General features: G+C 44.4%; 1 non-coding gene across 1 annotated transcript; it reads left to right on the top strand.

Moving 5' to 3' along the window:
* Window positions 1-10433: 10433 nt before the first annotated feature.
* Window positions 10434-10559, top strand: LOC141125051 (small nucleolar RNA SNORA35). Its single transcript, XR_012241351.1, has one exon. It is a non-coding gene; the product is annotated as a small nucleolar RNA SNORA35 (small nucleolar RNA).
* The last annotated feature ends 251 nt before the right edge of the window (window positions 10560-10810 follow it).

Here is a 10810-nt window from a genome sequence, read left to right on the forward strand (position 1 = left end):
TGGCACCAGCACCACCAAAGGCCCAATTTTTATGCCCCTGTTCAACAGGTGCATGTAATTAAAATTCTTGATCTAATATTTCACAGCAGGGCCCGTTCCAGCTCCCAAAAAGAGTAACTGTGAGGACTTACAGTGTTACGGCAACACCACCATTACCACCACCAGCAAAGGCCCAATTTTTATGCCCCTGTTCAACAGGTGCATGTAATTACAATTCTTGATCTAATATTTCACAGCAGGGCCCGTTTCTGCGCCCACCAAGAGTAACTGTGAGGACTTACAGTGTTGTGGCACCAGAACCACCACCACCAAAAGCCCAATTTTTCTGACCCTGTTCAACAGGGGCATGTAATTACAATTCTTGATCTAATATTTCACAGCAGAGCCCATTCCTGCGCCCACCAAGAGTAACTGTGAGGACTTACAGTGTTGTGGCAACACCAACACCTAAGGCCGCAATTTCTGCAGAGTATATAGGGCAGGCCCCTACTTTCAAACATTCAACTTACAAACGACTCCTACTTGCAAACGGAAAGAGACAACAGGTGAGATTAAATCTACCCCTAGGAAGGGAAATTCTCTCCTGTAAGAGTTAATATGGGAAAAACGTGTATCCTTTCCAGTGATGCTTTATCACCAATCCTTGTTTCACAAAAAACCCCAAATTGTCAAAAAACATTTGTTATTGGGACAGAAAGTGAGGTAAAATCTTCTGAAGAGGTGCACAGACAGCAAAACAAATGTCACAGGGGTGATAACCCTTCCCTATGTTTTCAAAAAAGCTTAAAAATAGATTTTTTTGGCTGGAGCTACACTTTAAAAATGTACCAGTTCAAAATGACAAACAGATTCTACTTAACAACAAATCTAAAGTCCCTGTCTTGTTCGCACACCCTGTATACTGCTGTTCAGAGGGCCTAGGGCCCCACGCATTTCCTTTTTTTAATTTGGGTGCAGGGTTCCCCTTTTATACCCATACAAGACCCAAAGGGCCTGGTAATGGACTGGGGGGGGTAACCATGCCATTTATCTCACTGATTTTCATTTATATTACTGGGACCGGACATTACATTAAAGCGGTAAGCAGTTTTAAATGACTTTTATTCCTTTAACCACTTCAGCCCCGGAAGGATTTACCCCCTTCCTGACCAGAGCATTTTTTACAATTTGGCACTGTGTCGCTTTAACTGCTAATTGCACAGTCATGCAATGCTGTACCCAAACGAAATTTGCGTCCTTTTCCTACCACAAATAGAGCTTTCTTTTGATGGTATGTGATCACCTCTGCCGTTTTTATTTTTTGCGCTATAAACGGAAAAAGACCGAAAATTTTGAAAAAAAATTATATTTTCTACTTTTTGTTATAAAAAAAATCCAATACACTCAATTTTAGTCATACATTTAGGCCAAAATGTATTTGGCCACATGTCTTTTTTAAAAAAAATGTCAATAAGTGTATATTTATTGGTTTGCGCAAAAGTTATAGCGCCTACAAACTAGGGTACACTTTCTGGAATTTACACAGCCTTTAATTTATGACTGCCTATGTCATTTCTTGAGGTGCTAAAATGGCAGGGCAGTACAAACCCCCCCATATGACCCCATTTTGTAAAGAAGACACCCCAAGGAAGTTGCTGAGAGGCATGTTGAGCCCATTGAATATTCATTTTTTTTGTCCCAAGTGATTGAATAATGATAAAAAAAAAGGGGGCGCATGCGCGGCAGCGTCCAAGATGGCCGCCGGCTGCTGACGCTCCGCTCCACCACAGCCCTTCTATAGCCTCAGCAGCTGACAGAGCCCCCCGTTCAGCGACACACTGACCCCATCCTGTAGGGGATACACCAGAGACCCTCCCGATGTCAGTGGGTCACGCTAGAAGGAACCTGACAGGCCTGATGACGGCAGCGGTGGGCCCGGTCAGCTATGCCAAGATGGCAGCCGCCCCATGAGGCCCTCACATAGCAGAGTCAGAGAAGGACTCCATTGCCGATCAGGACCTGACCCCAGCTCCATCTCCAGGTACTGTACACTATCTACAGCCCCAGATCGCATCGCCATCCTCCACGGAATCCCTGCTATCCAGAATGAACTCAGGGCTCCCATCCACCCCCATGATGGATCCTCACACAGGATTACTGCTTTCTGTTAGTGAAGCACAGGAGGCAGCACCCATTCCCACAGACTTTCCCTTTATGATGGAAGCCTTTGCACACATGTTATCCAAAAGTTTGGCACAGAATGCAGCGCAGATAACGTCTTCTAGTCAGAGAAGGACTCCATTGCCGATCAGGACCTGACCCCAGCTCCATCTCCAGGTACTGTACACCATCTACAGCCCCAGATCCCATCGCCATCCTCCACGGAATCCCTGTTATCCAGAATGAACTCAGGGCTCCCATCCACCCCCATGATGGATCCTCACACAGGATTACTGCTTTCTGTTAGTGAAGCACAGGAGGCAGCACCCATTCCCACAGACTTTCCCTTTATGATGGAAGCCTTTGCACACATGTTATCCAAAAGTTTTGCACAGAATGCAGCGCAGATAACGTCTTCTATCCATACTGACCTGCAACAGATTGGAATGAGAATTGACGTTATTGAGAAAAAAGCCGATCAGGCAGGGGCTCGGATCAACCAAAACTCTGCAAGGCTACAAGAGGTTCAGGATCAGCTTGAAACCGCCTGGGCAAAAATAGACGACCTTGAAAATAGGTCCAGACGCTACAACTTCAGGGTCTGTGGGCTCCCAGAATCTGTGAAAGAGGTGCATACAGCTATCAAAACCCTTGTAAAAGACCTTATCCCTGGGATTGCAGAACACCACCTTGAACTGGACAGGGCTCACAGAGCTCTACAACCTCCCCGCTCTGATGGCCTACCTCGGGACATAATAGTGAAACCCCACTATTTCACCGTCAAGGAAGAGGTAATGAAGAAAGCCAGGTATGCAGACAACCTAACGCTGATAGGACATAAAATCCAGATTTTTGCGGATTTATCCCCTATACGGTGCAGAAAAGAAGGGCCCTAAAACCTCGACTTCAATTGTTGCTGGACAGGGAAATTGCTTATAGGTGGTCCTTCCCACTGAGACTGAACTTCTCTTTCAAAAATAGAAATTACACTTTCTCCACTTTTGCAGAAGGGGAACGTCTCCTACAGCAGCTGGGCCTGATCCCACTGGAGCCATCGTCCACGCAAGCAGGCAGAGGGACATCATTGTCTTCCACGAAAAGACCTCCACCAGCTAGCCCGCTGCAACCCTCCTGGCTGAAACAGAACACAAAACGATCTAAAGAAAATCTTCCTCCATGACTTCCATCCTCCCGTCTACTGATAGGTGCACCGATCGGTGCTGTTCACACTTAGCTATATGGAGCAGGGACTAGTCCCCCTTTTTCACGGACGTTTCAAACCCAGACGGGTTTGATACCTTTTCTCCTTTTTATTATATTTGCCCACAAGTTTCTTTTTGTCACCGGCAATGTTTTTGACTTCAGGACTGTGTCTTTCCCCTTAGTCAGGGGGGACAGTCCCAGAGTAACGTTAATGCCCAGGACAGTTCTACATGGGTTACGCTGGGCTGAGTTACCTTCTTTATCATACGGTCAACCGGCCATCAGGGCCGGGTGTCACGGAGGGATCTCTGGTTCTAGAAAAAGTTTCCTGTTAGACTTTGTTTTTTTGTAATTCTTCTATTATTAGTGTATTAGTCTTACACTTGTTCCTTTTTACATTTTGTTTTTCTTATTTTTTTGGCTTTAAGACGCTCTGTCATATGTTCATCATAGACTAGAGGGTAGTCTTCAGTTAGCGATGTATGAGGTGTTGGGGCTGTAGTGGACTCAGTGCGCCTCCCTTAGGGACCAGGCTTTTTTAAGGAGAACCTGGTCTCTCCTTGGTGTCCCCTTTTTACAGTTCACCAGTCCACTTTTTGGTTGGGGTTGAGGTGGCTCACCACTTCTTCCTCTGGGGTCAGGTGGGGTCAGGGGACCCCATTGTGGTTGTTTTTTTTTACTTTCTCTTTCAGCAAATGTTCATATATAATTCAGGTATGGCACACATGCTTCATGGTTTAACCTGCCTCTCCCTCTTCATTCCTCTCTTCATCTCTTTCTCCCCCCCCCTCCTATCTCCTCTCTCACATCTTACTACAGGCTCTCTCGGACCTCGGGAGGTATCCGGATATCAAATCCCAGGCTCGACCGAATTGACATCACACTGAATTGGGTCTTAGGGTGATCTCGCCCAGCGACTCAAAGGTAAGAAGTGGAATTTGGGGTTGCTTAACCCTCCCCTGGACCATGGCTAATACAAACAATTCTTCCTCACCCCTCAAAATTATCTCACACAACACACAGGGGATGAACTCTCCTATCAAGTGCAGAAAACTTTTTCAATCATACCACTCAATGCACTCAGACATCTTACTTTTACAAGAGACACATTTTCCAGCCACCTTTACTCCCAAATTTCTACACCAACACTACCCCCAATTCTTCTTGGCATCAGCTCAAAATAAAACTAAGGGAGTAGCAGTATGTTTCGCCAAACACATTAATCTGTCACAGCTGGAGGTTTTAATTGATCCGCTAGGCCATTTCTTGGTGGTGTCAGGACATGTAGATGGCGACATTTTTACGTTTGTTTCTTACTATGCACCTAACAAGGGACAAAAAACTTTCTTTCATTCTATGTTAAATACAATACATCCGCACCTAAAGGGGTCGGAGATTATGGGTGGAGACTTAAATACAGCCTTTGACTTTGCTTTGGACAAGTCAGCGACCGGGAAACCAAAACCAAAAAGGCTCTCTAAGCAAAGTACCAAAATTGCTAATCTGCTCCACGAGGAAGGGTTGATTGATGTGTGGAGGGAAACCAACCCACACAATAAAGACTATACCCATTTATCAGCCCCCATAACTCATTTGCCAGGATAGACCACATCTTCACCAGGTCACATACCATCCCACTTATCTTAAGCTCGAAAATGATAGACTCGTCACTATCTGACCACTTGATGGTCACTATGATGACCCGGAGACCGGGAGGACCTAGAGGACCTCCCCGTTGGCGCTTACAAGAATCCCTGCTAAATGATATGATACAGTGCTCAATTCTAGATGCAGCCATTAAAGAATATTTCCGATTAAATCAAACGAGCGTTGTTTCCCCCTTAACGGTATGGGCAGCCCACAAATCAGTTATTAGGGTACATATCATCCAGATAACCTCGAAACTCAAAGCAGAACATAAAGCGGACATACGGAAACTAACAGCAGAATACCGTAAGGTAGCTCAGACACACAAGACTCACCCCACTCACGAGACGCTGAAAGACCTGGACAGATCTATAGCTCTCCTTAACCTTGCCCTGACGACCGCAGCTGAAAAATATTTAAGGTGGACAGGGGCTAAATTTTACTCCCAAACTGACAAGATGGGATCCAGACTGGCTGCAAAGCTCAGCCCTAAACAACGTTCCTTTGCTTTTCCCAAAATGAAGACCTCCTCCGGGGACTTAACCCAGAACCCAATTAAGATAATGGAAGAATTCTCCCTTTTCTACTCAAAGCTATACAATCCTAAACCCCCCCCCCAATCAGACAACGGACCGCTTCCTAGACAATATCCCATTACCTTCTCTAATGAAAGACCATAGGGAGCTCCTGGAGAGCCCTTTCACTACATCAGAGATACTAGACACAATTAATTCCCTGAAAAATGGCTCGGCCCCTGGTCCGGATGGCTTCTCTACAGGCTAATACAAGAAATTTGGTCCAAGTTTGGCCCCTCATATGGCCAAGTTTTTCAACTCTCTCAGGGATGGAGCCCTCCTGGGTTCTGATCTCAATTCTGCTTACATCTCAGTGATTCCAAAACCGGATAAAGACCCTAGCGAGTTAGGTAATTATAGACCTATTTCTCTTATAAACAATGATATTAAAATAATGACAAAGATTATGGCCAATAGAGTAGCAAGCTTTATTGCAGGCTATATCAGATGGGCTTCATCCCTGGGAGACAGGGTCCGGACCAGATTTGCAGAACAATAGATGTTGTTTCTATACTTAAATCAAGGTGGGACGGGAGCTCCCCTCAAACAGGTTTCCTCCTTTCCATAGATTTACACAAGGCCTTTGATTCAGTAGAATGGTCCTACCTCACTACGATATTACAGAAATGGGACTTTGGCCCGTACTTCCTGAATCTGATTAAAGCCCTTTACTCGTCCCCTTCAGCCCAAGTTCGTCTCATGGGTAGATACTCAGAAACATTCAGGATAGGGAGGAGCACCAGACAGGGTTGCCCTCTCTCCCCTCTCCTCTTCTCGATTGCGATTGAAACATTAGCAGTGGCAATTAGAACTAACCTAGACGTTAAGGGAGTACTGTGTGGAGGACAGGAGCACAAATGTGCACTCTATGCAGATGACCTCCTCTTATATGTGACTTCCCCCCTAACATCTACCCCCATCATTTACAAAATCTTACGCAATTTTAGTGTAGTGTCAGGCCTACAGGTAAACATGTCCAAATCAATAGCGTTAAACATAACAGTTCCCCCAGACCTACTAACTCAAATTTCCAACAACTTTGAATTTACTTGGGCCAGATCCGAAGTCCCCTATCTAGGTATTAAAATCACCCCAGAAATAGATAGTCTCTTTAAAGCCAACTTCCCACCTATATTTCAAAGATGTAAGAGTGACCTGGAGAGATGGTCAAGATGTGGTCTATCCTGGCTGGGTAGGGTCAACGCTGTGAAAATGACCCTGCTCCCCCGGGTTTTGTATTTATTCTGTTCCCTACCAATCCCGATAAGGAAACAAGTCCTTAGCAAATTTCAATCGGAGATCACCCGATTTTTGTGGGGACGTAAGGGATATAGATGTCCTTCTAAGACTCTTTACCGGCTGAAATCTCAGGGGGGATTGGGTCTGCCCGATCTGTGGGAATATTACCAGATATCCCAAATATCGGTAGTCTTTTCAAAAAGACAGAAGCCAGAATGGCTTGCGATGGAGAGATGCGCCATTCCGAGAAACACCATTGACTATCTCCTCTTGTGTAATCCGAAACATAGGCCTGCCATTATGTCTCCTACCCTCTCCCATACAATGGCCCTGTGCTCTAGACTTCGTTCTCACCATAACCTGACCTCCCCAATGAAACCATCTGCCCACTTATTTCACAATGTCGACTTTTCACCTGGACTAGCTATCAAAGATTTCCAATGTGGACTGACAAAGGCTTATACAGAATTGTTCACTTCCTCTCCACTAATGGTCTGATCAAATGATCCTATTGCAGGAAAAAACTAGATTTGCCGGATTCCAAGGTATTCAGATTCTCACAAATCTCACACTTCCTTACTTCAATTTGGTCCCACCAAAAAGATCTTCCTTCGATAACCCCTTATGAAAACTGGTGTGTAAACACAGAGGTCCAGAGGGGGAGGGATCTCCTTGATTTATTCTGCTCTAATATCACTCACAGACAAACCAACCTACGCTTGAGCCTGGGAGGAAGAAATGGACATCTCTTGGCCCACACAGGCATGGTATACCTCTTTTAATAGAGCATATAAGGGAATCCTAAATGTTTCGCTTATTGAGGCCAGTGTGAAGGTAATGATGCAATGGTACTATGTCCCCGCTAGATTAGCAATTATCTTCCCAGGGGCTTCCCCCCTATGTTACAGGAGTTGCGAGTTGGAAGGCACAATGTTGCACACTTGGTGGTCCTGTCCACGCATTCGATCATTCTGGCAGAAAGTTTTTAGAACAGTCAGCAAAATCACAAAAGTCTCGATAGCTCCTGACCCACAAGTAGCTCTTCTAAACAGCAATATCGTAGCTCTTCCTAGACTTTCTCAGGCACTAGTCAACTTCGTCCTTTTAGGAGCCAAAGTAACAGTAGCCAAAGCCTGGAAAAAACCTGGTGTATCCTATCTAGGGTTCAAGAGAAAAGTCTCTTGGATCATGGCCCAAGAACAAATTGTGGCAAAACTCAATGATAAAGTGGATAAATGTTACAGTATTTGGGAACCTTGGGCCATCTACTGCAACATTCCCCTAATTCCGGGAGTAGTGCAGTATACTGAGGGATCTGGTCCCCCCCTTTTCTTTCATGGGGCACTCTAGCCCCCCTCCTCATTGTTGTGTGCCGGTAACTCAGGTAGTGTGTCAGAAGCTTTGAGAACAATTCCCATTTCATCTGTGGGGTGGGAGACGCCTTGACCTCACTATGGGCAAGATCTTCACACACATCTTGTCGTGTGGGTGGCTGAGGGCTCTCCTCAGCCCCAACGGTTGGTGGGTCCGGGCTCCAATGGAGTGGCGGGTCGGGTGATCTCTTGTGAGCGCCACGCACTTCCACAGTAAGCACCCAAAGGGGTGGGGTCCCGAGGGGTGCTCGATCGAACCCGGCCTTGACATTATATTTTTTAAACAAGTTTTGTTGTTTCTCGGACTCTTATCTCTACCCTACTCTACTGGTACTCAGATATCATTTCAAAAAAGCTTATAACATAAGTTAAACCATTATATAATCTTCTTATTGTGCTCATGTGACTTGTTTTTTATTTTTTTAAGGATGTAGCTTCGATATGCCATCCTGTCATTGTCTTTTGATACTATGTATTAATGTCAAAAAGTTCAATAAAACTTTTTGAAATCGGAAAAAAAAAAAAAAATTTACAAAAAGTTGTCACTAAATGATATATTGCTCACACAGGCCATGGGCATATGTGGAATTGCACCCCAAAATACATTCAGCTGCTTTTCCTGAGTATGGGGATACCACATGTGTGGGACTTTTTGGGAGCCTAGCCACGTACGGGGCCCGAAAACCAATCACTGCCTTCAGGATTTCTAAGGGCGTAAATTTTTGATTTCACTCCTCACTACCTATCACAGTTTTGAAGGCCATAAAATGCCCAGATGGCACAAAACCCCCCCAAATGACCCCATTTTGGAAAGTAGACACCAAAAGCTATTTGCTGAGAGGCATGTTGAGTCCATGGAATATTTTATATTTTGACAAAAGTTGCGGGAAAGTAACAATTTTTTTTTTTTTGCACAAAGTTATCACTAAATGATATATTGCTCAAACTGGCCATGGGCATATTTGGAATTGCACCCCAAAATACATTTAGCTGCTTCTCCTGAGTATGGGGATACCACATGTGTGGGACTTTTTGGGAGCCTAGCCGCGTACGGGGCTCCGAAAACCAATCACCGCCTTCAGGATTTCTAAGGGCGTAAATTTTTGATTTCACTCTTCACTGCCTATCACAGTTTCTGGGGCCGAGATGGCACACACACCCCCAAATGACCCCATTTTGGAAAGTAGACACCCCAAGCTATTTGCTGAGAGGCATGGTGAGTATTTTGCAGCTCTCATTTGTTTTTGAAATGAAGAAAGACAAGAAAAATATTTTTTTTTCTTTTTTCAATTTTCAAAACTTTGTGACAAAAAGTGAGGTCTGCAAAATACTCACTATACCTTTCAGCAAATAGCTTGGGGTGTCTACTTTCAAAAATAGGGTCATTTGGGGGGAGGGTTGTGCCACCTGGGCATTCCATGGCCTCCAAAACTTTGATAGGCAGTGAAGAGTGAAATCAAAAATTTACGCCCTTAGAAAGCCCGAAGGTGGTGCTTGGATTTCGGGGTACCGTACGCGGCTAGGCTCCCAAAAAGTCTCACACATGTGGTATCCCCATACTCAGGAGAAGCAACAGAATGTATTTTGGGGTGTAATGTCACATATTCCCATGGCATGTTTGAGCAATATATCATTTAGTGACAACTTTGTGCAAAAAAAAAAAAAAAAAGAAAAAAAATGTGTCTTTTTCCCGCAACTTGTGTCACAATATAAAATATTATATGGACTCGACATGCCTCTCAGCAAATAGCTTGGGGTGTCTACTTTCCAAAATGGGGTCATTTGGGGGGGGGGGGTTCAATTGTCCTGGCATTTTATGCACAACATTTAGAAGCTTATGTCACACATCACCCACTCTTCTAACCACTTGAAGACAAAGCCCTTTCTGACACTTTTTGTTTACATGAAAAAATTATTTTTTTTTGCAAGAAAATTACTTTGAACCCCCAAACATTTTATATTTTTTTAAAGCAAATGCCCTACAGATTAAAATGGTGGGTGTTTCATTTTTTTTTCACACGGTATTTGCGCAGCGATTTTTCAAACGCATTTTTTTGGGAAAAAACACACTTTTTTCAATTTTAATGCACTAAAACACACTATATTGCCCAAATGTTTGATGAAATAAAAAAGATGATCTTAGGCCGAGTACATGGATACCAAACATGACATGCTTTAAAATTGCGCACAAACGTGCAGTGGCGACAAACTAAATACATTTTTAAAAGCCTTTAAAAGCCTTTACAGGTTACCACTTTAGAATTACAGAGGAGGTTGGTCTTCCTCTGACTCTGGGGTCTCATTCCGGTGCCAGAAAAATCCCCTTCTTGCAGAAAGGCCGGACTCTGCTGTGGGCCGACCCTTCCGATAGCTGGGAACACCTACTAATGGCTAAATGCCTCGACTTCCATTTTCTACACCCCTGTTTTGCCCCTATAAGGAGGAAGTAAACCCTGATTGGTTCATGCTGTGGAGCCTGACATGCTGCACCCATCCATTGTGTCTCTCTAAACATCACACACCTATTGGGGGGGGGGGGGGTGTCATTGTTGCGCTCGGCTCCATCGTGGTCAGCTAATTAAGTGATGTCCCAGATCTCTGATAGTGGTGTGTGCGCCTATATTTTCTTTTTTT

The sequence above is a fragment of the Aquarana catesbeiana genome, linkage group LG01 (genome assembly GCF_042186555.1).
Source record: "Aquarana catesbeiana isolate 2022-GZ linkage group LG01, ASM4218655v1, whole genome shotgun sequence".
Lineage (NCBI taxonomy): Eukaryota > Metazoa > Chordata > Amphibia > Anura > Ranidae > Aquarana > Aquarana catesbeiana.